This window comes from Lissotriton helveticus, chromosome 4_1 (genome assembly GCF_964261635.1).
Source record: "Lissotriton helveticus chromosome 4_1, aLisHel1.1, whole genome shotgun sequence".
NCBI lineage: Eukaryota > Metazoa > Chordata > Amphibia > Caudata > Salamandridae > Lissotriton > Lissotriton helveticus.
The window spans coordinates 2,101,546,564-2,101,573,568 of NC_136063.1; positions in this window are offsets into that span (position 1 = coordinate 2,101,546,564).

The window sequence follows — 27,005 nt, forward strand, 5'->3', positions numbered from 1 at the left end:
CACACAGGAGCCAGAGAGCGTTGTAGGAATTGGTGATGCAGACAGCTCAGCCCGAGCTGCATCAAAGAAAGGTAAGGGACATGTCCATCATTCCTCACCCCTTGCCTGTCTCCCTCCCCCAATGTGGCTCTGTGTTGAGGAACTCCAGTACAGGCTTCTGTATCCACCTGCAATGCATTATGGGAGTGGTAGTCATAAGAATTCATATCAGAGCAGGCAACATGAAAGAATGTCAGGCATGGCACACAATACAATTAGAGACAGGGGAGGACCAGGAAATAGTGCAAATGATATGTGATTTATTATAGGAATACACGGTGAAAGCACCACTAAGCCACTGTCCATATCTGTCCACAGGAGAGACTTTGCGCAAGACAATGCAGGAGAGGGAGAAGAGGCCACCCCCAAAGGGAGAGGAGTGAGGAAGAAGGCAGGGATGCAGGGCCCAGCACTGCAGCACCTCCAGCACCCTGCACACAAGCAGCTGCCACACCAGAGGCAGCCACCATGCAACTGTCATCATCTCCTCTGCTCCTTGACTCACCACAACATGAGCCACAACAACTTGCCACACCAGCAGACTCAGAGGTGTCAGAAATCTGCAGGCCCAGGAGGCATGACGTCCCCCCCTCAGAATCCTACAAACATCCTCTGATGAGGAAAGGGAGGGTGAGATACCAATAGAGTAAATGGCAGAAAATACAGCTGGTCTTCCGTCCACTCCTGTCACTGTATCCGGAGGCACAAGACGCCGTAGGGTCCGGGAGGCAAGCTTGACTGGGCATGATGACGGTGTCTTCCGTGGCCTCGAGACAACAATGGTCAAGGTGCAGCACCTGCAGGCGAAAGCAATTAGTGCAGTGCACAGACAAATGCGCCATATGAACAAAAACGTTGACACCATGAACCGGGGGATCACATCAATGGCGGACAGCATGAGGGACATGGCCGATGAGGTCAGGGACATGTCACAGTGTGTGATGTCACTTTGTGACGAACTCCATGAGGACCGCGCACAAAGGCGCAGGGAGAGGCAGTGCATGCAACAGCAGACAAGACAAGACTTGCAACTGCAACTTCACTGCTGTGTCGCCGTTCTGTTGCTATGCAGGAGGAGCTGGTGCACTGCTGCACGGATCTCACAAGGGGGATGGGGAGAGTCAGCCACCACAGGAGGTGAAGGTTTAGGGGACACAGACAACACCAGTAGCAGGAGCAGCACCCCTATACGGAAATCCGGAGGAGCAGCAGACGCCAGAGTACAGACGCTGGCACAGCAGACAATGATCACACCCAACCACAGGCATCACGCAGTGCAGTGCATGGGCGCAGGCAGTAAGGCTGCCAAATTCGAGTGGACATGTGAGGGTGAGGTAACCCCTGTCCGCCCAGTTGTGCTAGGCACACTTAGGATGTAACAAATGTGTCTTCAGACATTTACCGTAGTGCCAATTAAACTACGTTTATTGCATTTAAACCCTTGCTGTGTCTCTCTACTTACTCAAAAGTAGTTGTGTGTGATCTCTGCACGTCTCTGTCTGCCGTCTGTCGGTGTTGGTACTCCTACTGTGTTGGCTGCAGGTAGTGCCTGGTCATCATCATGGTCTTCATAGTCGCTCAATTCCACCTCGGTGCCCTTCTTAGTAGCGAGGTTGTGCAACATTGCACAAGTTGCAATGATCTTACAGCATATGACTGGTGAGTACTGCCGTGCCCCTCCACTTTTGTGGAGGCAGCGGAACCTGCTCTTCAGAAGGCCAAAGGTGCGCTCCACGATTTTCCGGGTTGATTTATGTGCCACATTGTATCGTCTCTGGCTGGGGGTCGTGGGGTTGAGGTAGGGTGTCAGGACGAAGGAACGGAGGACATATGCACTATCCCCTAATGTGAAATGAGAAAACCATTACTCACAGGCACACATAAACATACGTCTGCATTATCTATCAAGGGAGTGCCACACAGTAATTTACCTAGCAGGTATCCTTCGCCAAATTCCCCTGCTGTCAGGCGGGTGTAGATCTCACTGTTTTGGAAGATGTAGGAGTCGTGGGTGCTTCCTGGGTACCTGGCCACTATGTCCGTGATCATGTACTTGGCATCACAGATTACTTGTACATTTATTGTGTGGGATGACTTCCTGTTCCTGTAAATGTACTCAGTGGCAGCAGGTGGGCATATTGGGATGTGGGCAGCAGGTGGGCATATTGGGATGTGGGTGCCATCAATGCATCTAATCACGTGTGGGAAATGTGCCATTAGGTAAAAGTCAGTCTTGGTCCTGAGCAGGTCCGCATCAGTGTCCGGGAAGCGGATGTAATGCTCCATTCTTTGCATCATGGCATCCAGGAACTACCTGAAGAAACGGGACAGGCAGCTCTGGGACACCCCACCTACCGCAGCAACAACACTCTGGTAACTCCCAGATGCAAGTAGGTGTATGCTACAGAGCACCTGCACATGGGGTGGGATGGCGTGCGCCCTTGGTGTTGGGTGCTCCAGGAGTGGGTGGAGGTCCCTGATCAGGTCCAGGATGGTTTGGGGGTGCAATCTGTACCTTTGCAGTATCTCAGGCTCAGTCAGTTGGAAGAGTGTGATCCTCTGCCTGTAGACCTGCTCCTCCCTTCTCCATTCCCTCTCACCTGCTGCCTGTAGCCGTAGCCGCCTTGCTATGACGTAGAATGCCACCATTCTGGTTACACTGTTGCATTTTGGGGCCCTATTTTATAGCCTGCACCTGGTTACCACCTCCTTTCAATTCATGCTAAATACTGACTCTTAAATACCGAATTTGAAGCAAATTCGGTATTTTAGGGGTCACCTACATCACAAGAGTCTTATTTTTCCATTCGTTATTTACGATTCGGTAAATTTACCGATTCGGAAAATTTACCGATTCGGAATATTTACCGATTCAGAATGTTTACCGATTTGGTAAATCTACCAAATCGGAAAATTTACTGATTTAGTAGTTTTTGGGAGCCCTACATCTCAATGTCTAAATACCGGTCGGTAACGGCTGAAATTCGGTAATTTCGGCCGTTACCGACCGGTATTTGGCTACCTACATCTGGCCCTTACTGCTGATACAATAAAGTCTTTGACCACACATGCATCTTTTGTTATGAGGCCTGAGGTGGAAGGAGAGCCATAAAACGACTATTTACAATAACAAGATATACTTTTAGCCAAAATAAAATACGGTACTTGCCAAACAAAATAAAATTTCCAGTAATTTTATGTTTATCCTTTTGTAGGCTTTTTTCTTATTAACAAAACCCCTGAAACAAAAAATTGCACCACAGGTCAAAGGAATGTACAGTTTATTTTTCCTTATCCAACCATTCATGGCCCAAACCTTGAAATGGTAAGGTAATTGTGCATCCACTTAATACCACATTTCATGTGATTTTCCATTTTTAGAAAAGTGAAATAAAAGCGTTTTTCTTGTTGGCTGTGTGTTGATCAAATACAAATGTAATAATGTGCCTTCCTCATGAGGAAGCCGGGCCCAGGATGTTGTTGTCTTTGTAATAATTTCAAGGTCTTTTGCTCAAAGCTCTTGCATGGGTTGTTCATTGCTTGAACATGTTATTGTATTCGTTTGTTATGAAATTTACAGTTGTCTTTATTTATTAATATGCAGCAATGTAGGTGTTCCTAAATGTTTCGTACTTCACGTATTGTTGAAAGGATTCTGCTCTTAGAACAGAACTATGCTTAAAAATCAAATCAGGTGTTTGTTAAGCGCGACTACTCACCCGTAAGGGTCTCAAGGTGCTGGGGGGGTGGCCAGGGGGTCACAGGTTCCAGTTCATCAAGGAGAGGGTCTGTCGAAGAGCCAGGGTTTGAGGTTTCTTGCAAAGATGGGGAGCGATGTTATCTGTCTGAGCTGGAGCGGAAGGCTCTGGCCGCGCGGAAGGAGCGATGGCTCTCTCCGGCTATCGCCCGAGGAACCTGAGCGCACTACACACGGGGGAAGTGCGACCTTCCTGTTGGGATCCTTCCTACGCTGCACCGGTTTCCTGGTCCCAGTCGCCATTAGGAAGAAACTTCTATCAGACGCTGGATTTGCTAAGCGTTTCAAACAAGTGAAAAGATGCCGAATGTATAGAAGAGTCCGAATTTGGAGCTCATCTGGTTCTGTTTTGAAACTCCCCCTCTATGAGTGTGACTCTTTCAAATAAAGGACCGCTCCAACCCAGAGTCGGTCACCAGGGACGCCCTTAGTTATGTTATGTTATACTTTCTTGTATAGCGCAACGACTCACCGTGAGGCATCTCGGCGCTTAGAAGAGAGACGCCTTTCCTCCCTGTGCCCCCTATCCACTCCCGCCCTGAAGAAGGTGTAGCCCCGGCTGGGGCGTCTTTCCGAAACGCGCGTTGGCGTTTATACCATCTGAAGACCAACCGAACCACTTGGGAGAATATTACAACTATCCCCAATTGATCACTAATTATAACATGTCTGCGGAGTGATTTATGAATGTATTAGGTACACTAGTGTAGATGTGAGAAGTATGCATGTGTATGCCTGTTATTATGGGAATGTGGTATGCGGTGTGGGCAATGATGAGGACTTGTATATATTTTAAGTATGCTATTCATTTCATAGAACAGTTATCAATCATTTGCTACCAATTAATGTTGATCAAGTGTATGATTTGAAAATTCATGTCTTGAAAAATAATAAAATACCCATATTTCTAATTTTCTACTTTCTTTTTTTTTGGTTAAAAACTTTTATTGAGCAATCAGATAAAAAGTACAAAGATGGGCCTACAACCACACGGGCTGGCCGCTAATTCGCAAAGCACGACACATGAGGTAAACAATCATTTCCGTGGCCAGGACGAAATCATCGAGTAAATATTGCTCCAGACATAGGACAGGACATGACAATTTTCTATATTAAACATTAAAATAACGAACACCAAACAAGGCGAATGCAGCAATCAAGTCAGCCAGGATGTCAGAGGGGAGGGCCACTAATCAGGAAAACAAAGGTGAATCAATGAGACTCGGCAAGGCCGGGGGAGGGGGGAAGCAGGGAGGACAGGAAAATCCTAAAACAGAATGAAAAATTTCGGGAACGTCAGCCTAGGGAGACAGGGTAATATCGGAGGTGTCCACCAAGGGAGGGGTACAAATTTCTCCACGATATGCATTCCATTGACCCCAAATTTTCGTCCACGCCCTGGGTCTGCCCCTAGCCACATAGACGGTCTTCTCTCGGAACATGGACCAGTCCATGTTATCCTCCCACACCGAAACGTCTGGAGGACGGGATGCGCCCCAAAGTTGCGCAATGTCACGCTTCGCGACCATGTAACCCAGGGTCGCCCATCTAGTCTGGGCTATGGAGGAATCGGAGGGTTCCCACACGTTCAGCAGGCATCGTCGGGCCTCAGGCCGCAGGGCAACACCAGTCACAACAGTCATTATCGCAAGTACATCCACCCAGTAGGCTGCCACCACAGGGCACTCCCAAAGTATATGCATAAAGGTAGCGCTCATCCCACACCCACGCTTACATAAGCCATCCGGGGAAAAACCCATTACAACCAGACGCGGACCAGTCACATACACCCGGTGGAGGATCTTAAGTTGCACCAAACGAAGACGGGCGGGAATGGCGACTTCTTTCGGAGAGGAGAGTGCCGACTGCCAATCCTCGTCATCTAATTCCAATCCGTCACCGACCCACATCTCTCTGAGCCGGACCAACAAATCAGCGCGAGTATGAATCAATTTTTTGTAAATAAGGGAGATAGTGCTGTCGGGCAGGTGTCCATCTAGTATACGATCTTCAAGGGGGGAGGACTCGGGCAGGGCCACATCAGGAGTCAGAACTGAGGACAGGGCATGCCGGACCTGCAGATACCGGAAAAACTCTCTATCACTCAAGTCGTATTCTGCCTTAAGGGCCTGGAACGACTTCACGCTACCATTCACACAAACATCACCCACCTTACAAATCCCAATCATATCCCAGCGTTCAAAGCCCTTAGTAGACCAGAGACACCCCAAACGTTCAGAAGCATAAAGCGGAGTCGCCAGCGTCAGTCGATTCTCCCATCCCAAACTCACATTCGCGGCGCGCCACACGTTGACTGCGGTCCTGGACGGGCCCGTAAGATGGCGCCCGGCCGATCTAGAATAAAGCGCTCTATTAAAGTCCCCTCCCGGCAGCTGGAACCTATCCATCTCAAAGGCCGGATCGCGACCCGGCGAATACATTGCGTGGTTAATGGCAGATAGCTGGGCAGCCCAGTAATATCTCTTGATATCGGGGAGCGCCATGCCCCCGTCGTACCAAGGGATGGTAAGTTTCGCAAGGGCTATACGTGGTCGCCCGTCCCAAATCAGTTGTCTTTGCAGACTCTCGATCTCTCGGAAATAGGTAGCGGGAATATCGTCATAAGAATTTTGAAGTGCGTAGAGGAACCGCGGCAAGGACATCCTTTTAAAAAGAGCTGCCCTACCCAAAGGAGATAGGGGCAGCTTACGCCAACGGGCCACATCCAGTCGCAGTCTAAGAAGCGGGGGGAGGAGATTATGCTCAAACCGGAGTGAGGGGTCCAGGGTAATAAAAATCCCCAAATACTTGAAGCCAGACTGGACCACCTGGATAGGAAATCTGTCCGGCAAAGGGGGCAAAATACCCGAAAGAACATACACACAGGACTTAGCCCAATTAATAACAAGGCCCGAGTTAGCACCGAACGAAGTAAGAACATCAAATAAGACATTTAAAGATTTACGCGGGGAGGTAAGATATAGAAGAATGTCGTCCGCGTAAAGAGAGACACGGTCCTCAAAGTCCGGTGACCAACGGATCCCTTTGAGTGAAGGCTCCCATCGAAGCCACGCAGCTAACGGTTCCAAGGCAAGCGCGAAAAGCAATGGAGACAAGGGGCAACCCTGACGGGTCCCCCTACCAAGGCAGAAGGGGACAGAAACTTTACCGTTCACCACTACTTGCGCTAAGGGTTCAACGTACAACAACTTCACCCAACCGATAAACTCAGGTCCAAAACCAAATTTTTCGAGAGCTGCCCAAAGATAGGGCCACTCTACAGTGTCAAAGGCCATCGAGGCGTCTAACGAGGCCAAAATGGCCGGCTCCGTCAGAAGCCCCGCCCTCGCAACAGCACCGTGGAGACGACGTAGGTTAACAGCCGTGTTACGATGTGGGATAAATCCGGATTGATCCGGATGAACCAAGCCACTAATGACCGTCAGTAGGCGGGTCGCCAGGAGCTTAGCCAGGACCTTAGGCTCAACATTTAACAGGGAAATGGGCCTATAAGACGAACAAAGGTCCCGCGGTTTCCCGTCTTTGGGAATTACGACTATCGTAGCCAGACGCTGGTCATACGGGAGAACACCCCGTTCCCGGGACTCCAAAAACATAGCCCGAAGATAGGGCGCTACCCTGTCAGGGCGTAGCTTGTACAGCTCAATCGGTAACCCATTCGGGCCTAAGGCCTTGCCCGAACGGAGCGAGCGAATGGCAGTCGCTATCTCATCCGTAGTAAAAGGGGACTCCAACGAGACACGGTCAAGATCGGAAACACTGGGCAAAGCTATATCGCGCAACAAAAGGCGAGAGTCAGCCACATCCCGTCCAGACACAGGGGTATAAACCACACGAAAATACTCCGCAAAACATTCAACGATTCCAACCGGGTCCGTCACTGCAACACCATTCGACGACTGAATCACAGGTACCACACGATTCGCCCTCTCTTTCTTATCCAACCACGCCAACAATTTACCCGCTTTATCCCCCACATCATACAGACGACCCTGCTGTTCGCGGAACATCAGTTTAGCCGCATCCGTGACCAAGGACTTATAAGCAAATTGTTTCAGACCCAGGGCGTGGAGTTTATCCGAGGTGACATCCGACTCTAAGTCGGCCTCCCTCTCCGCAATCTCTCTCTCAAGGTCCACCACCTCCCGATTCCTAGCCTTCTTGGATTCAGCAATAAGGGAAAGGGCCTGCCCACGAATCACTGTCTTAAAGGCCTCCCACAGGGATACCGCAGAGGAAACGGACCCCTCGTAGTCTAAAAAATAGGCATCCAAAGACTTAGTCAAAAGGTTGCGGGTCTCAGGGGAGGTAAGGTACCAAGGGTTAATAGGAGCCACTCGGCCCGCCGCCTCCACTCCAATCTCAAAACAAAGCCAGAGCGGAGAATGATCGGAGATGCCCCGGGGGAGGTGTCTAATTTCACGCACCGCTGGCGTTTGCGCCGCGGGTATCAGGAAATAATCCAGTCTAGACAGACTCCCATGGGCCCCCGAATGGAAAGTGTATTGAAGCTGGGTAGGATGCAGAAGCCTCCAGCAATCCACCAAGCCAAACGTGTCCAAAAACCCACCCAGCCACTGATGGGCCGAAGGAGTATCCCTAGGGGGGTAACGATCGTGTAGACCGGAGATCACAGAATTAAAGTCACCTGCAATAAAGAGAGTACTATCAGGGAGGTTCAACAACACACGGCCCAAATCGGAAAAGGTAGAAGTCTGTAGGCCGGGGGGCACATAAACAGTAAACAAGGAGAGGGTACGACCCTCATAACGACCCACAAGGACAGCATAACGCCCCCGATCATCAAGGATCACGTCATCAATAGCCAGGGGGAGGGAAGCCCGAACAAGGATACCCACCCCCCTGGAACCCGTGGTAAACCCCGAATGTGCGGCAAGGCGATATCCCCACCTATTCATCGCACGACAAGTATTGCCCACCAAATGAGTCTCCTGTAGAAAAACAATATCTGGAGATAAACGGCGTAGACATTTTAACACCACACTCCGCTTAATGCGATCTCCCAGACCATTAACATTCCACGAAACAAACCTCAACCCGCTACCCCCCATCCCACACAGCAACGCCGAAACCCCTCTGCAATGAGCATGACATAAAAAACATCAGAAACAAAATAGAGTCGCCTTGAGAACATAACACACAAACATCGAACGTCCCAACCACCCACCCCCCAACAATCAAGATAACACCCCCCACCCTGCACCCCTGCAAAATGCTAAAAAGCCACCCCAACATGCAGTGTGCCTGTCGCCCAAGAACCCCCATTCTACAAAAAGACCCCGGAGGAGGAAAGGCTCCGGCCCACCCGCCACCCCGAGCAAGACAGATAATGAGGAGAACACATAAACAGTAGAGGTACTGAGGCATAGAATCCCTGAAAAGTTTACTCTATACGAGGGCCCAGGCGTAGACAAATTGTTCAGCTCTCCACACCACCCTCAGCACCACCCGGGTGGGCGTCGGACTCAGTCGCAGGAGGTCGGTCAGGCAGAGAGTCCAGCCAGTCATTCACAGAATCAGGCCGATCAAAGAAGAAGGTTCGGTCATTGTACTCGACGCGCAGCCTGGTCGGAAAAAGCATAGCGTAGCGTAACCCCATGTCTCGGAGACGTTTCTTGACACCACGGAAGCCCATACGCTGTTTCTGGACCTGTTGAGAAAAGTCCGGATAAAAGTTCACCGTGGCGTTCTCAAAGGCCACCGGGCCCTTCACACGTGATGCTTGCAGGATAGCGTCCCGATCCCTATAATGGAAGAGTTTCGCAACAATAGGCCTCGGCGGGGCACCTGGCTTACCCTGGCCCCCCGGAACACGATGGGCACGCTCCACTGCGAAAAATTTACTCAGACCAGACGGAGAGAGGTAGTTCTGGATCAAGTCCTCAACAAGGAGATCAACAGAGTGAGGTTCTGGATTCTCCGGAACTCCGAACACGCGCACATTACAGCGACGTGCCCTGTTCTCAAAGTCCTCCAAGCGCCGGGTCATGAAATCGTTCACCCTACGGAGGTTGCCAATCTCCGTCTGTATCTCCGAGACGTCTGCCGTGAGGCTGGATGACTTGAGATCCAATGACTTCACCTTCTCATTGGTTTTCGACAGGTCGGCTCGAATCAAGTTCACATCAATGGCCACGGTGTTGATTTTAATTTTCTACTTTCTTGTTCAAGAATCTCTTTTGTGGTTCGAGGCTGATATAAATTTACCTGGACCTCTATTGAGGCCACTTTGAATTCTATAGGCAGGTATTTTTCCTCTGCCCTGATCTGTATTTTCCCCGTCTACCTGCCATATATTGATGTGGGGTCCCCCTTCTCTGTGGCTTGAAGGTCAAAGGAGTCTAAGGACACAGAGAGACCCAGCATGATGAGGAGACAATAGCCATCTGGGGTGATTGTCGACCACTGGAATGGTGCTAGTCTTGGTGCTCAAAAGTGATCTGAATCAGGATTGGTAGACTTGAAAGAAAATAGTGTTTGAATTTATTCTTACACCATGCATGAGCTTGACAACTGCAAGAACAGTTCCCGTCTCATACACAACTTGAAGACAAAAGAAAATTTGTAAGAACTTATATCTCGAGCAACTGAAATAGACCTTCTGTTGCAAGTATTGAAGTGGGCCATCGAAGGATGACGCCATCATCACTGCAAAACATTGTAATGATACCTGATATAATCTTTTGGTGATGTTTACATTTTAATGATGACTCAATGTCTGGCAATAACTTGAATGTAAAGAAGGACAACGACTAAGGCTTCAAAATAGTGTAGGCTCTACATTCAAAGACTTGGTAGGCATCATGCTCAACCAAGAATAAATAACTCACTAGTCTTTTATTAAAATGTTACAGTGCACAGAGCCCTGGAGTTTACTAAATATATGCTTAAGTAGCTCCCACAGTCTAGGACAATTTTGCATTCTCAGACACGTAGTCTGGATTTACTAATGGGATAAACTTGACTCCTCTTCCCAGAATGCAAATCAAAAAAACTTGGACTGGCTAAGTTACTTGTCCATTGAAGTCAGAAGCTTGAGAGCTCTAAGTGCATTACCACAATGTTTATTTATGCAATATACTTTCAGGCCATAGAAACGCACTGAATGTGGCACTTTCTACCAAGTATTCACATGTTTTAGTTGCTTTATAGTGAGCTTACTCTGTGACAGCAAGGCCGCATCCTGGTATTTTGTTTAACAGCCTTATGCATTATGGGAGTTGTTGTCCTGGATCAAATGTTCCTGAATTAGTACATCTGAAAACAATGCTTAAAACCCAGACTGAAAACTTTGTGACATGAACTCATTTCAATGCATTATTTTATAGGTCACAATCGGGCTCTGTTGTCTGTCAAAGTGGTTCAAAGAAAAAGTATGTAAGGATTGAGAAACATTACAAACCGTTGGTGTTGGTGGCAAAACAATTACCATTAACAGAGACGTTTGAAGGCATGGACAAAGTGGGCGATTGCCCAGGGCTCCGACTTTCCAAAGATCCCCCCGGGAAAGTGAACTATCTCTCGTTGATCTCCGTCTGTTCTATTTCTCTATCCAAAACGCTCTCCTTCTCTCCCTAAATCTACCTCCGCCTCTCATCTTAAGGATATTTGGGGACGTACCTCATCTATTATGGTGGGACCCTTCCAAACTTTAAATTATAATTTAATATTGATTGGCATCGTGCGGGCTTTAGTTAGCAGGAAATGGGTTTAAAAGTCAAAACCTGTTCCTTACAGGGCCCCCAAAATATACTTTGCCGGGGCACCCTAAATCCTTAAAGTGACATGGACCCTTAATAGTATTAACGTAACTATTTTAAAATCTTTGTTTTGTCGGTTATTCATTTACTTCACACCCTAAATGTAAAGATCCTCCATTGGTTTTGAAGTTAAATTCTGGGCAATAAAAGGGCATTTTCTATGTTGGTTTTTAGGAGATATTCAGTTCAATATCAGTTTTCACGAAGAACAGGAGAAAGTATATAAAACAAATATATTTTACTGAGTCGGGAGGACAGCTTCGATAAATCTCTCTCTCTCACTCTCATAGATATTGACGGCCTGCAAACTCCTTGGAGCTCTGCTAGCAGTTGGCCTCCGCTGCACCAGGTGCAGCCATCTTTCAGAAGAGACGCAGTAGGTCACGGCTCCGGTAAAGTGAACCATGGATACGATACAATAACAAATTAATATTCGCGCGCAGCTGCAGCCGCCCCTAGAGGAAAGCCCCGCGTGCCTGCGGGGGTGTAATGATGCAGTTACGTACACTCCGGAGACGTGACGGCAATCCGCAGCGCCTGCAGGTATTTTCGAACCGGTGTGAAATGCAGGTTATGTTTAGGTGCGATTCCAGGATTTCTGATTATGCAAAAGCTGCCCACGCGGTTTCCACTTTTAATAGCAATGTTTGTCACGAGAAGGATGCTCACAGTGCGCCTATAGAAGCAAAGGGCGAATCCACGTTTGAGGACACTGCAAAGGATGTGAACATAAATATTGTCAGGTGAAGGGGAACTTGTGTTTTACTCAGTGGCGGCTGGTGACTTTTGAAAGTGCTGCGGCGTAAAAGTTCAGTTACACATCCGAATGGCAAAGCATGCGCAGCAAGCAAGCCTGTCATCAGCGCGGTTCAAAAAAAGTTTCTGCGAATTGTACTTTCATGCAGATGTTAAACAAATTTTTCGGCTGCCACAATAATCTTGCCATCCCGTAAATGAAAATATTTTGTTTGGATGCTTATGCTCAAGGATGTGTGCCTCGGGGTCGCTAATTCCATGTGAAAAGGTAAGAGCCCTTCAGGGCTGGACTGAGTACCAAAACCGGCCCTGGCAAAGTGCTCGACCACCCCCCAACACTCCGTCCATCATCACCTTTGGTTTTGCTTTGTTCGCCCTAAGTTGGCAGGGTATGCTCAGACGTGGGTCCCTTGCTCACTTTGCCACTGGATTCAAGCTATCCTGGCTGATGACGGCTGATGAGCCAGAAACCGGTCCCAGTAAGCTTGTTTCCGGTCCACGGAAGACATGGCTTGGGTAGAAATGACTTTCTTGCTATATGTATAAACCAAGTTATAGATCAGTACCGCCAACAGATATTGCCTATTAAAGGCTTCTTTAATCAGGAGGAGATTGAATATTGATGCTGATAAATGCATTCCTTTGCTAAGGGTTCAATACTTGTATCAGTAACAATCCTGTATGCACTTAAACAAAGAAACCTATGTGAGGCCACAGATTCCAGTCCAATGTTTATCCTCAGCTCTGCAGTTTATCCTCAGCTCTGCAGTTTATGTATTGAACCATAATTTACTAAACTGGTATAATGCTTAAAAACGTAGTTAGGTAATCTCTCCTTTTCTGTTAAATTATAAATGGGGAGAAAATCCCTACCACCAACACCTTTTCATACCTTGGAGTCCTCTTAGATCACAAATTATCCTGGGGTCCCGCAGTCATTAAAAAGAAGGGTGAGGCAACACGTGTAAATGCGGCCATTCTTGGCTTTGCGAAAAAAATCGGAAATTGTCCAACGGCCGCCCTGCTCAAATTATACCAGGCAAAAAGTGTTGCTGTCACCAGCTATGGAAGCGAGGTTTGGGGCTACTGTAAGATAAAGGACCTAGAGGTTACAGAAAATAATGTTTTGAAAAAGATACTGAGGCTACCAAGGGGCACTGGGAATTTCTCGATACATGAGGAGCTGGGTGTCCCCTATTTAAGTGACAGAATTGCATTGAACCCGGTACTGTGCTGGTTGAATTGTTGGCTTAATAAAGATATACCTCTCACCCAAGCTTTGTTAAAAGAAGCCTTAACACTTGATGGGAGGTTTCAAGTTCCGTGGTTGAAGTATATAAAGGACTGTTTGACGGCAATTGGCCGGTCTGATTTGTTCTTTGCCCCCAATTTGATTACGAAACCCGATGTTATATTTGTAAAAAATGCTATGTTAATACTAAGATGTTCAGACAGGGAAGAGGTTGAGCTACAGAAGGACAGTGTTAGGAAACACTTACTACTCAAAACCTGTCCACAAATGGAACCCTTCTTGTCATGGCATATGACTGGCTACGAACGTTTTTTGTTAACAAGGTTTCGCTTCGACCTATTTCATCTCTTACTGGCGGTCCCAAGCGGGGCTCATCGGGGTGAGAAGTTGCCAGCTTGCGGCTGCGACGGGAAGTCTCCGCAAGACTTGGCACACTTTTTATTTACTTGCCCTTATTACACTTTACCACGGAAATTATATCTTAAACCATGCCTTAAAAAATTGAATTTTACTCAAGTCAAACCCGCACTTTACTATCTTCAATTGCTGAATTGTGATTGCACTTTATTTGTCTGTAACTTTTTAAAATCAGCCATTACCTTTAGGAAAAGTATGGATGGATAATTATGCTGCTAATGCTCTAGGTACTTTTAATTTTTATAACAAATCTATTTATGTTTTTAATGTACTTTTAATAATGTTAATGCTCATGTTGCCCGCTGCTTTCTCTTTTTTACCTTTTACTGTGTATTGGACTTCTTACTTGTCAAAATGAATTATCCGGACCGTTTTTAATTGTTTGTCGATGATATGTACTTTTATGATTGTAATCTTTACAATCGAATAATGTTATTTGAACTTTGAACTATGTGAGGCCACAGATTGCAGTCCAATGTTTATCCTCAGCTCTGCAGTTTATCCTCAGCTCTGCAGTTTATGTATTGAACCATAATTTACTAAACTGGTATAATGCTTAAAAACGTAGTTAGGTAATCTCTCCTTTTCTGTTAAATTATGAACAAGAGAATTTTATGATGATTGGCATGTTATTTTCTGAAGCATCTCTTTAGGCAAGCCCTATTTTCTGTCACACACAATAGGCATTCAGTTGAATGTGTCCTGAGGTTCCCTTGCATCTTTCTTTGGAACACAGTTTGTAGGTCCACAAATCCACAGAGACCCTTCAAACTGCACAGGGGTGGTCATCAGGGATACCCTGAGATGTGGAGCACCTTCACTTGACTCTCCATATTGTTGAATGAAGAGGGTGGCACCCATAGTTCCCCTTCACAAGCATTGGTGATGGCAGAATATTAAACTTTTTGGGATGCGGCAGCGGCACCCAGGGAATATGTCTTCTGGCTACCCCGAGTAAATTAGGACCAGATGTTTGAGGCAAGCAAGAGCTTAGTTATATTTATTTACTTATGCATGTTTGATTTGTTTGCAAATGTTAGGCGCAAATGTTTTGTAATATTCATTACAATCATCTGAACATGTGAACACAAATCAACAGATTTGTTGATGCTGCTCTACTGGCATGATCCAAGAGCCAAATATACTTAAAGGTGCCATCATCACACCACTTTTCCAGAATCTGAATGCTTTTCTGGAAGTCCTGGGTAACCACAGCTTTGATTTCACTGCCCTAGCCAAAATCCTAAACGTGTACTTCACAACTTTCAACCCATTTGGAAACCAACAACTTACTCTGACATTCAGTTGGAGTAAGGAAACAGGCATTTTCCAGGTTTCTCCCCATTTTTTTTGCCCCTGTTTGGACTAATAGCTGCTGGTTTTTCAACTCTGAGAAGGCACTGAGGCCTGCTATCCAGACCTCAGTGCCAGTGTTCCAACCGCTTACAAAAATGTATGTTGAATCAGCTACCCCTAATTGGTATAAGCTGACTTATAAGTCCCTAGTATATGGTACCAAGGGTACCCAGGGCATGTAAGATAGAGTGCCCCCCTAATATGCAGCAGTGGTTATGACACCCCGTGTTTGAAAAAGTACTAAACAGCTCTGAGCCTGCCAACTGCAGCCTGGCAGAGCAATTTTAAACTGCTAGTTCGCCCTTGCCATTTTAACCAAAGGCAAAGACCCACGTCCCTGACTAATAAATGTAAGTCTCCCCTAAGGAAGGTTTATGGAGCCGTGAGGCAGGGAGCTGTATATTATTAAGTAGGAGATATACTTTTAATGTGTCCTAACAGCAAAGCTGTAGGCAAATGACGATCACACTCTGGTAGGGTTGCCCCTTTGTTCAGGTAGAATGGCTGGCGACGGAAACAGAGTGGAGAGACACATGCCCGAACTGGTTTTCTCGTGGGCATGTAGCCAACAGGTAGCCACACTTCTAGAGAGGGATACCAAGATCCTAACATCCGTGTAAGGGTTTAGCAGGGTGTAGTCAGAATAGTGTACCCTGGGATCCTGGTAGCCTAATGGCTTGTTCAATATAGCAAACGAACAAACCTGCCTGGTAAATGGACGAGAGTAATATATTTAGTCAAATATTTGAATGCGCTAAAAGTTACAATAAAGTCCAAAAGAGGAAGATCACAACAGATCTCATAACTCAATATTTCTCAGGTGATTTAAAACATCAAATTTATTCATGTTGGTAGAACATTTGTAATACATTCATTTTTATACAATATATACAGATGTACAGACCACAAAAAACAATGTATAAAGTAGAATATATTTGGAGACCTCCAGGTTCCACCAACTCCAGAACAACCACAATCTGACTCACACTCGCTCATGCAAACATAACAAACCATTCCCACAATACAATCATTCAGACATATATTATACACATCAATAAAATCAGCAAGAAGTTTCTTTTAATAGACAAGTAGAGAATAGGTTAGATGGTAACACATCTTTGTTTTATATTTACATCAATATATTTCAGAGCTTCAACTAATAATTAGCTCTAGAATACTCCATTTATATGGACTCAGGTTGGTTACGTGTCTTGGTCTTTGAGATTCCAGAGTAGGCGCCGACGCGCGTTTCAGTGTAGACCTCGCTCAGAGGTGGAAACCTTTTTCAGGGCCCAAAAAAAGGAAGAATAGAATAAGACCAACAGGGGAGGAGAGAAGGAAAGATCCCCAGGGAATTTCTATGAGATTAAGAAAAGACAATAAGATGATCGCTGGACGACGTTTCCTTCCCCCTTTACTCCTTTGCATTTTAATCCGGCCTTCCCGCCTGCGATGCAGGAGGGACCCTTCCGGTTATGGAGAGAGGGAGGATGCAGAGCCCTTACGCACTTGTTCCACAGAGTGGAACCTCTCACATTCCATAACTGCATGCGTGACTATGGCCTCCCGGCCACGGAACGCTTCCGTCACACTCAGCTGCTCCACTGGGTGACCTCGACGGGACTGAGGGAAGCCGCTACAAGACCGCTCTCGCCCTTTGAGGCCTTCATCCTCCGTTCCTCCACGATGAAGGGGACGATTTCCTTCCTATATAGACTATTGCTAACCACGGCGTTCTCTCCACGTCCTCGCTATATGGACCACTGGGAGGTCCTCCTGGGCCGAGACATAGCGGAGGAGGAATGGAAAGGTCTCTGGCGGGATATTGCAGCCCACAATCACTCTGTGGACTTACGTGAGGCCCACCTTAAAACCATGCTAGATTGGTATCTCTACCCATCCAAACTACATCGCATATTTCCTGCTTCTTCGGACCGGTGTTGGAGGGGTTGTGGTCTGTTGGGAGACTTCCGCCACATTTGGTGGGACTGCCCGATCATCCGACCGTTCTGGGCCGAAACTCTGTCCCATATCAAGGACATCCTAGGATATCCGATCCCGGACTCTTTGTCCTATGTTCTCCTGGGTCTTCGGGATCCACTGTTGGAACATCAAACTAAGGCGGATAAACAACTTATATGGCTCTGCCTTGGAGCCTCTAAACTTACATTAGCTGCAGCTTGGAAGAAATCGACTGCCCCGGCCATATCATTATGGCACGCTAGACTCTGGAGATTATTGAGGATGGAGAGAATGGCGGACATCTTCCTGGGCAATTTTAAGAATTTTATGTTTCGTTGGGGACCATTGGTTTGTTTCTTGTCACGAGGCTTGCCCTCTGCGGTATGCCCATCTGCCCTGCGTGCCCCTCACCTTTTCCAGATTTAACCTGTGTGTATGATTGAGGGACCGAGACTGAAAGTGTATATCGGCGCCACCACCTGGGAGGGAGGTAGGGGGGGGTGGTTGGATGGGGATTACGTTGAGGGTGTTAGTTTGTTTCCTGTTGCGGCACAGCACTGTTGGTGGAGGCTATTTGTAGCTTGGAGGCTTTCGCGGCAATACTAGCTTAGGGGAATGGTCACCCTTGGAGAGAACTGCCGTTGAGCCATGGAACGATTGACTCTGATTTCTTCTCTCTTCGTTGGAGAGCACTGACTTTGAGTCCTCCCCATGTTGATGTCATATGTTACCACAGCAGCCTCTGTTTTGGATTCTTACAGGCCCCTTGAATGGGTGATATTGCGGAACTGCCGCCTGTATTTTTTCTGTCTTTTTCTCTCTCTTTTTTTCCCTCTTTCTCTTGCTATGCCAAAAAGAAAAATTTTATAAAAAAGAAAAGACAATAAGCATATATTGGGCAAAGTAACATACATGACAAGAATAGACGACGTACAGCAATGGAAGAAACCTTATTACAAAGTTCTAAAAAAGCTTAGGACAGAATCATGCAGGAAAGATATCTTTTACAGCCATAGAGAAAGAAAATAGGATACATATGTAGAAACAAACACCAGAGAAAGTGCCGGAAAATATATATATTAAATTTACGTACACAACGGGTTCCACCAGGCCTATAGGCTTGTGACCGCACCATACCTCCAGGGAACTCTCTGGGCATAAATATGGCACCTTAAACCTCAGATCACACCAGAACTGGAGAAAGGACAGAAGAAAGACTGCCTTGGACCTGGCAAGAGATGCTGCACCGACTGCTCGACTGCACCTGTCCCACCTTGGGCTCGCCAAAGGAGGAATGTGCCTGTAGGTCCTGGCTCATGGAGTACTGGTCACTCCCAAGACCCAGACCAAAGATAGGACTCCAAGGATCAGTTGGCTGACCCTCTGGAAACAGCATCAGGGTCATCAAACCTGAAGAAGCCCATTACGGGAAGTCAATGGCCACCTCCTGCGAATCACTGCTGACTGCTACTGGCTGACCAAAGAGACCGATCCTCGATGCCCAAAAGTTGCACCTGAGTCTTCTTGACCCAGGAGTGTCTTCTGAATCCAGATTGGATGACTAAGATGGACTCCAATATTCACCAAAGAATACTGCTGGCCCGGTGTATACGGAGACTGGTACCCCACTCTGGCTGGAGTAGTTGAACATAACTCTTTCAAACTTTTCAAAAGTTTCTAAACTTTACAGTTGCAAATGTTTGTTTGCAGTTTGGACTAAAAAGCTAAGATTTATGTTTTACTTGAAAATGTATACCTCTGGAACCCTACAATGGATTTTATTCATCTTGGTGTCTACAAATTCATAAAACCAAATCTATTTTTATAAATTGGTGTCAGAATTCTTATTTCGTGGTTTGTTGCTACTAAATGCTTTACACTAGTTCCTTTGTTTAAGCCTTGCTGCTCGGAGCCACACCTACCCACTGTTGAACTAAAGATTTTTACAGACAAGCGTGGCGTGACCCAATACAGTTTTTAAAGTGTATCATATGGTAAGATCTCACAATCATACCATATAATACACCACAATCCTCACAGTCGACTTTAGGCCATCAAGAAGCGTTGAACTTTTCCTAACCTTTTCCATGCGTCAGACAGCTGGTGGTCGTCCGATGTCACGGTGGGCCTGTGCGTCAGACGGCCAGGGGCCGTCTGAACTGCGCACGCATCATTTTGTTCTGCGGCGGAATGTCCACTGCGGCGGAACGAATAATGAACATTTGGGAAGAGCTCCAGTCAGCAGGGACAAAGAACATCGATGGGACACAATATCGGGGACAAATTATTTATTTTTAAATATAGACAGGTAAGAAAGTCTAGATCTTCTTTACTTAACTCCACATATATGTGCCTATGTGGTACATATATCTTCAAGGTACATACATGTGGAATTAGAAATAGTAAATCTATACTACCCTACATGCACTTACCATTCAGTATTTCGTCCATCAATAATCTGTTCCCTATATTCTTGCACAACAATATCCTGAATTCAGTTGTACAATCACCAAAGGATACAGCTGCACCCTGATTCTCCTAGTCCTGAAAGTTGCTTTTGATTCCGTTTATAACATTGTCTTTGCCAACAAGTGGAGAAATGTGGCTCAATGGTTAGAGCGGCAGACCCTGATGCAGAAGTCTAGCCCGGGACCAGGGTTCGATTCCCCGCCTCGGCGGGTCTTGGGCTCAAAAATTCCACGGACCTGATAATTCTCGCCTCAGTGCCTATTCCAATCATGGAGTCCCACTCTGCAACTCTGGGCAATAGCTTGCTTAATCTCCACAACGGCCCCCACAACGCTAAGGATGCCTGGCCTCCACCTTGGAGGTGTCCCAGGAGTGTACACCTCACAGGGAAAGCCAGGATGGGTTCCACAGCGTTATTCGTACAAGCGCCTTGAGACCCTTGCGGGTGAGTAGTGCACTATACAAGTATCAATTTACAATTTACAACTGGAAACCACACTTGGCTTCGATAGTGCTGTCCTTAAATGGTTTAGTTAATTTCAAACCGCATCCATTAGGGTAGAACCTGACCTCTACCTATCAGAATCTGATCAAGTTACCCACAGAGTGCCTTAGAGTTTATCACCCGTACCAGCTCTTTTTAATATGTATGTGGCTTCCCTCACAACAACCTATATTTACATAAAGTTGGCTATCATATGCATTCCAATGACGATCAAATACATATAAGAATCTGCAAAATATCAGAACACACATCTGAATTGCATGAATGCCTCGTACAAGTTAAAACAAAACTGATAAAACCTTTGGGATCTACTTGGGTCTTCATATAAATAAGGCCAAGTCCTCTATCTACCCTTATGCCCAATGCCCCCTGGTCATGGCATGGGCCCCAGAATTACAGGTTCTCTCGGCCGGATTCAAATTGCTGGGAAGGCATTTAACTGCATATAACTGAAAACAAAGATTTGGTGCTGAAGACTATCTTTCATGCTCAACTGAAGAGATTACACAGGGATGTTAAGCTTTGGTCTTCCCTCCCATTGTCCCTGCTATGCCACTTGGCCATTTTTAGGTCTCGGCCTGTGTAGGCTGCGCTTGCGCAGTCTCGCTGGCGAGAAATTTTGTTTACAGTATGGAGGCATGAACCCGCCCCTCTTCTCCATTGGCTGGCTTCCTAAACGGAGGCCAGCCATTGGAGGAGAGGGGCATCACTCCGTTGAAGACGGGATTCAGGGTGTGTTTTTTACTTTCTTTCTGTTTTCTTTCTCTCCTCTTCCCATTGGCTGGTATTTTACATTCCGGCCAATAGGAAGAGGAGAGAAAGAAAACACGCCCCCAAATCCAAAAATGACACTGCGTTTCTCCGAGGCATTTCTGCTTTGCCTCGGAGAAACGTGGTCGTGTGGAGCGCTCCTCTCTTGTTCTTGCTACCATGGCACTATATGGCCCCTTCTGTTTTCCCACCCTCTATTTGCACGAGTATAATCTGTTACCTCCAAGTCCTAACTCTCTGATGTGCTTGTGCAGCGTCTTTATTTCTCCCGCCTGTCTCCTGCGGCCGTCCCCTCCCACGAGCCCCCCCTCTGGCTCTGGGCAGTGATGCTTGCAGGCGCCTCCTCTACTCAGCTCACTACGCTGGCTGCTGGCTCGGGGGTGCGGGGACCTTTGGACAGTGTTTCCCGGGCTCCTGCGTAGGCTGTGGGCGGCTCCAGGACCCGGGACTGGGTTACGGTCGCCTCTCGTCTGCCGTCCCATGGATGTGATGTGGATTCACCGCTGCAGGCGGGGGCATAGCCGCTCCCAGGGTAAAGAACTGCCCGGCCTCCTGACGCTCTGACCCCCCCCCTCTCCCCGGAATGGGACCGCCCGAGGCACCGGCAAAGGACACGGTAGGGACCAAGGACACAGATGAGGGGCGGGGGTGTGCACCTGTGCCTGGACTATGCGGTGAGTATTGTGGCTGAAATATGTTTTACAACGTAAAACGGTAAGGTTGTGTAGCCCGCAGAGACAGCAGAGGTGATTTGTGCTGGGCGCCATTTTGTACAAGCAGATGCCGATCGTCATGTGTGTATTGGCCGCACCTCTCAGTTTCCAATGTGTTCTTTGTATTCACCTCACAAGCTGCCCTGAAAGTCCCCTATCCGAGTTTCTTACTAGATTTCTCCACTGGGGCTATCCGCTTTTCCCCAGGGCTGCTCTATTAGCAGATCTCTCTAGCTCAGAGCCTTGCTTGGCAGCCGCTGCGCAAGCCCCAAGGCTGAAAAGGGGAGAGGAAGACTGCTCATTCCTTGTTCGCTCCGCGGCTCAATCAGCTTCTTCCGCTAGGTTCCTCATCGTCCGGGGCTCTTCTTACACCGCCGGAAGAAGTAGAGAAGCTGCCAAGTCCTCCGGTGAGTGCTCCTGCCCCGTCGTTGCTTGTGCTTGCTCTCCTGCCCCCTCGTTGCTTGTGCTTGCTCTCCTGCCCCCTCGTTGCTTGTGCTTGCTCTCCTGCCCCCTCGTTGCTTGTGCTTGCTCTCCTGCCCCCTCGATGCTTGGGCTTGCTCTGCTTGCTTGTGCTTGCCTTCCTGCACCCTCGTTGCTTGTGCTTGCTCTCCTGCTTTCTCGTTGCTTGTGCTTGCTCTCCTGCCCCCTTGTTGCTTGTGCTTGCTCTCGTTGCTTGTGCTTGCTCTCCTGCCCCCTCGTTGCTTGTGCTTGCTCTCCTGCCCCCTCGTTGCTTGTGCTTGCTCTCCTTGCTTGTGCTTGCTCTCCTGCCCCCTCGTTGCTTGTGCTTGCTCTCCTGCCCCCTCGTTGCTTGTGCTTGCTGTCCAGCCCCCTAGTTGCTTGTGCTTGCTCTCCTGCACCCGCGTTGCTTGTGCTTGCTGTCCTGCCCCCTCGTTGATTGTGCTTGCTCTCCTGCCCCCTCCTTGCTTGTGCTTGCTCTCCTGCCCCCTCGTTGCTTGTGCTTGCTCTCCTTGCTTGTGCTTGCTCTCCTGCTCCCTCGTTGCTTGTGCTTGCTCTCCTGCCCCCTCGTTGCTTGTGCTTGCTGTCCTGCCCCCTAGTTGCTTGTGCTTGCTCTCCTGCCCCCTCGTTGCTTGTGCTTGCTGTCCTGCCCCCTCGTTGCTTGTGCTTGCTCTCCTGCCCCCTCCTTGCTTGTGCTTGCTCTCCTGCCCCCCCGTTGCTTGTGCTTCCTCTCCTGCCCCCTCGTTGCTTGTGCTTGCTGTCCTGCCCCCTCGTTGCTTGTGCTTGCTCTCCTGCCCCCGCGTTGCTTGTGCTTGCTCTCCTGCCCCGTCGTTGCTTGTGCTTGCTCTCCTTGCTTGTGCTTGCTCTCCTGCCCCCTCGTTGCTTGTGCTTGCTCTCCTGCCCCCTCGGTGCTTGTGCTTGCTCTCCTTGCTTGTGCTTGCTCTCCTGCCCCCTCGTTGCTTGTGCTTGCTCTCCTGCCCCCTCGTTGCTTGTGCTTGCTCTCCTTGCTTGTGCTTGCCCTCCTGCTCCCTCGTTGCTTGTGCTTGCTCTCCTGCTTTCTCGTTGCTTGTACTTGCTCTCCTGCCCCCTTGTTGCTTGTGCTTGCTCTCGTTGCTTGTGATTGCTCTCCTGCCCCCTCGTTGCTTGTGCTTGCTCTCCTGCCCCCTCGTTGCTTGTGCTTGCTCTCCTTGCTTGTGCTTGCTCTCCTGCCCCCTCGTTGCTTGTGCTTGCTCTCCTGCCCCCTCGTTGCTTGTGCTTGCTGTCCTGCCCCCTAGTTGCTTGTGCTTGCTCTCCTGCCCCCTCGTTGCTTGTGCTTGCTGTCCTGCCCCCTCGTTGCTTGTGCTTGCTCTCCTGCCCCCTCCTTGCTTGTGCTTGCTCTCCTGCCCCCCGTTGCTTGTGCTTGCTCTCCTGCCCCTCATTGCTTGTGCTTGCTCTCCTGCCCCCTCATTGCTTGTGCTTGCTGTCCTGCCCCCTAGTTGGTTGTGCTTGCTGTCCTGCCCCCTAGTTGGTTGTGCTTGCTGTCCTGCCCCCTCGTTGGCTGTGCTTGTTAAAATAGTGTCCCTCCGAGACTTTTATATTAACTCCCAAATGTCCCCTTACCAGTGGGTAGAAACTTCTTTGCCAAGGCTAAGGCACTATTACGAGATCTCTTATAGAACAGAGAAGTTCCTCGAATCCCCCTTGAAATATTTTGTAGACCTAGCTTTAAGGGTGGCATTGCCACCCCAGATCAGACGTTGTTTACAGAGCAACACACCTATTGGTGTTTTATGACTCTGATTCAAGGGGTTTGAAGACCCAGATTATACGATGGAGGGATGGATAATGGGGCAAGATAGCCTCTCTCATTTGCTGTATGGCGGTGACTTATCGCAGACTTTACCCGCCATCATTGGATGGTGCTAACCACCTGGAGGGAAGCTGCGAAAGCTGCTGGATGGGCAAAACGGCTTACGCTTGAGACCCCGCTTTGGAGGGGGACTAGACTCCCCAAGCTGTCCGAGCTTAGAAAAATGGGATGCTATAAGTATAACCACACTGGGCAATATGCTGGAAAATTATTCCATGAAGTCCTTTACAGTGCTGCAAGAGGAATATCAACTGCATCATACCCAATTTTTACGATTCCTTCATCTTCAGCATGCGCTTGAACCATAACTACCATCGGATGCGGAAATATTCCCCTCTGGAGGCGAAAAGCTTACTCATACACATCAAAGTTCACAAACTGCCAGTACTAAATCAGATTCTGCTCCGCGATGAGTCAAATCCACTGGCGAGACTGAAAGATGCATGGTCCAGTGGCTCAGGGCCTCTGGTTGATGAAGGTTGGAGAGAGGCTGTGGCTGCTCCTAAAGAGGCAGTGGTCGCTTCTCAGTACTCCCTCACACAAATTACATTAATACACCACACATACCTCAGGAGAACATGGATGTTCCGAATGGGGTTTATTAGTTCTGGGACTTGCCTGCGTTGCAAAAATTACACTGGGGATTTACTATCTACCTTTTGCAACTGTTCAGCTCTGTCGCATTGTTGGGAGTGGGTGTTGGGGACTCTTGAGGTGGTGAGAGGTTGGAGGATCCCCAGGGAGGGACAACTGATTTTACTGCATATTGCAGGTGTTGTTGGAGAAAACAGAGATAACAGGGTTTGTTCGGTCTACTGATTGCAAAACGAAATATTGTAAGAGCTTGGAAGAACTCAGAGGCCCGCTCCCTGGACGTGTGGGCAATGGGGATGGACTACTACCTGGAGTGCCTGGTGTACCAGGCCCAGGGATGCTCACTAAAGAATTACGACAACAGTGCTTCTAATTGAAAATCAGTCGCATCCCCTAGTGCACACCTTCTCTCCTTATTAGTAAAACAAGGATTCCTTATTTACTGAAAAGATTGTTGTCTTCAAGATTTCCATTGAAACAGTTTGCTTTATTGTTATTTTCACTTCATTTGTTATTTTCTCATGAAATTCGTTTTCATTCCATGTTTACGTAGTATATTTACATAACATCAGAGATTCTTATTGCTTTATCCAATGCATTTCGGGCTTAACATAGCCCTTCATCAGGGAGCATGTGCTACAAAAAATGAATAGAACAAAACATTTCAAAAACTAGAAATAGCATCCTATCTATTCTCAACTGGTGTATAACATTCTTAAATCTTTCAGTGCAACCTATTGATACTGTCATGTGCCCAAGTGAAAAAGTGATGGAACATGCTTTGTGAAAGAAAAATGGTAGAGCGTGCTTTGTGAAAGAAAAATAATAATGGCGTACGCAATTTGCGCGTACTTACATCTCGATGGTAGAAATTTGGTTTGTTTTTCAAATTTCGATATTCACGATTCTGAAGAGCAAGGGAAACGTAATAGTTAGCAACTCGCTAAACGAGTTTATCATCGATTCGAATGTCACGTTTATTTCATATCTGGAAAGGACTTACTGATGGGACGCCGAGCGTCTCCTTCAATTTCGATCCGTTGCGCTGGTGTCAGTTTCTACGTGCGGGTTTCAAGACGGTTCAAAAAGTGGCTTAACAAAATACTTCCTAAAAGCGAGGGGAACTGTTCTGATTGGTGCAAGGTGCCGATCATGTGCTCATGGAAGTAAAAGAAATACTGAGTGACGAACGATTGGGGTGAATGTGAAATGTGGAATTAACCAACTACATAATAAACGTTAGCTCGGTTAAATGTATAGAAAATCAGCTAAATACAAAAAATATGAAAGTAGACTAAAACGAAAAGGTAGAAGTATTCCCACTACACATAAATAAATCACATCATTTACTCACTTAATAATTATTAATTACCAATTAATTATTAATTAACAATAACAAAAAATTAAATATATTAGCACATTAACTCTAATTAATTTAATTAAATAATTAATATTATGTAATTACCAGTTAATTATTAATTAACAATAACAAAAAATTAAATATATTAGCGCATTAACTCTAATTAATTTAACTAAATAATTAATATTATTTAATTACCAATTAATTCATTAACAATAACAAAAAATTAAATATATTAGCACATTAACTCTAATTATTTAATTAACTAATTAATATTATTTAATTACCAATTAATTATGAATTAACAATAACACAAAATTAAATATATTAGCACATTAACTCTAATTAATGTAATTAACTAATTAATATTAATTAATTACCAATTAATTATTAATTAAAAATATTTACAAAAATATATTAATTAATTAATTATTATTAAATTACTTCCCACCCTATTCCCCTATAAACCCATAACCCGCTCTGATACTAAAACGCAAAATGTAAACAAAATTACTAATTTTCAAACATACATTACAAAACATATTTAACAAACATATAAACATAATAAAATACACTAAGCAAAATTTCGATATTAGTAAATTTTGATATTAGTTACATACATACCTTAAAAAACGAAATTCTGTCTGTCGATATTTTACACATCGATATTCTATACCATCGAAATTAAAACATCGATATTATTGTATATCGATATTTTAATTTCAATATTTTGTCTCCACTACCAGTGAAGGATACATTGCAATGTATAAGTTCCATTATTTTGGTTGCATTTGTCAGCCACTTGCTCCTATATATGTTCTTGATTTTTGCTCATTTACAGATGGATTTCCTTTTGGATTTTCTTTTGGAATTCTTGTTTAGCTCTTTCTTTTTTTTTTTGGTATAACAATTTTATTGCAAAAGGCATAGCATACACAGCTGGTTAG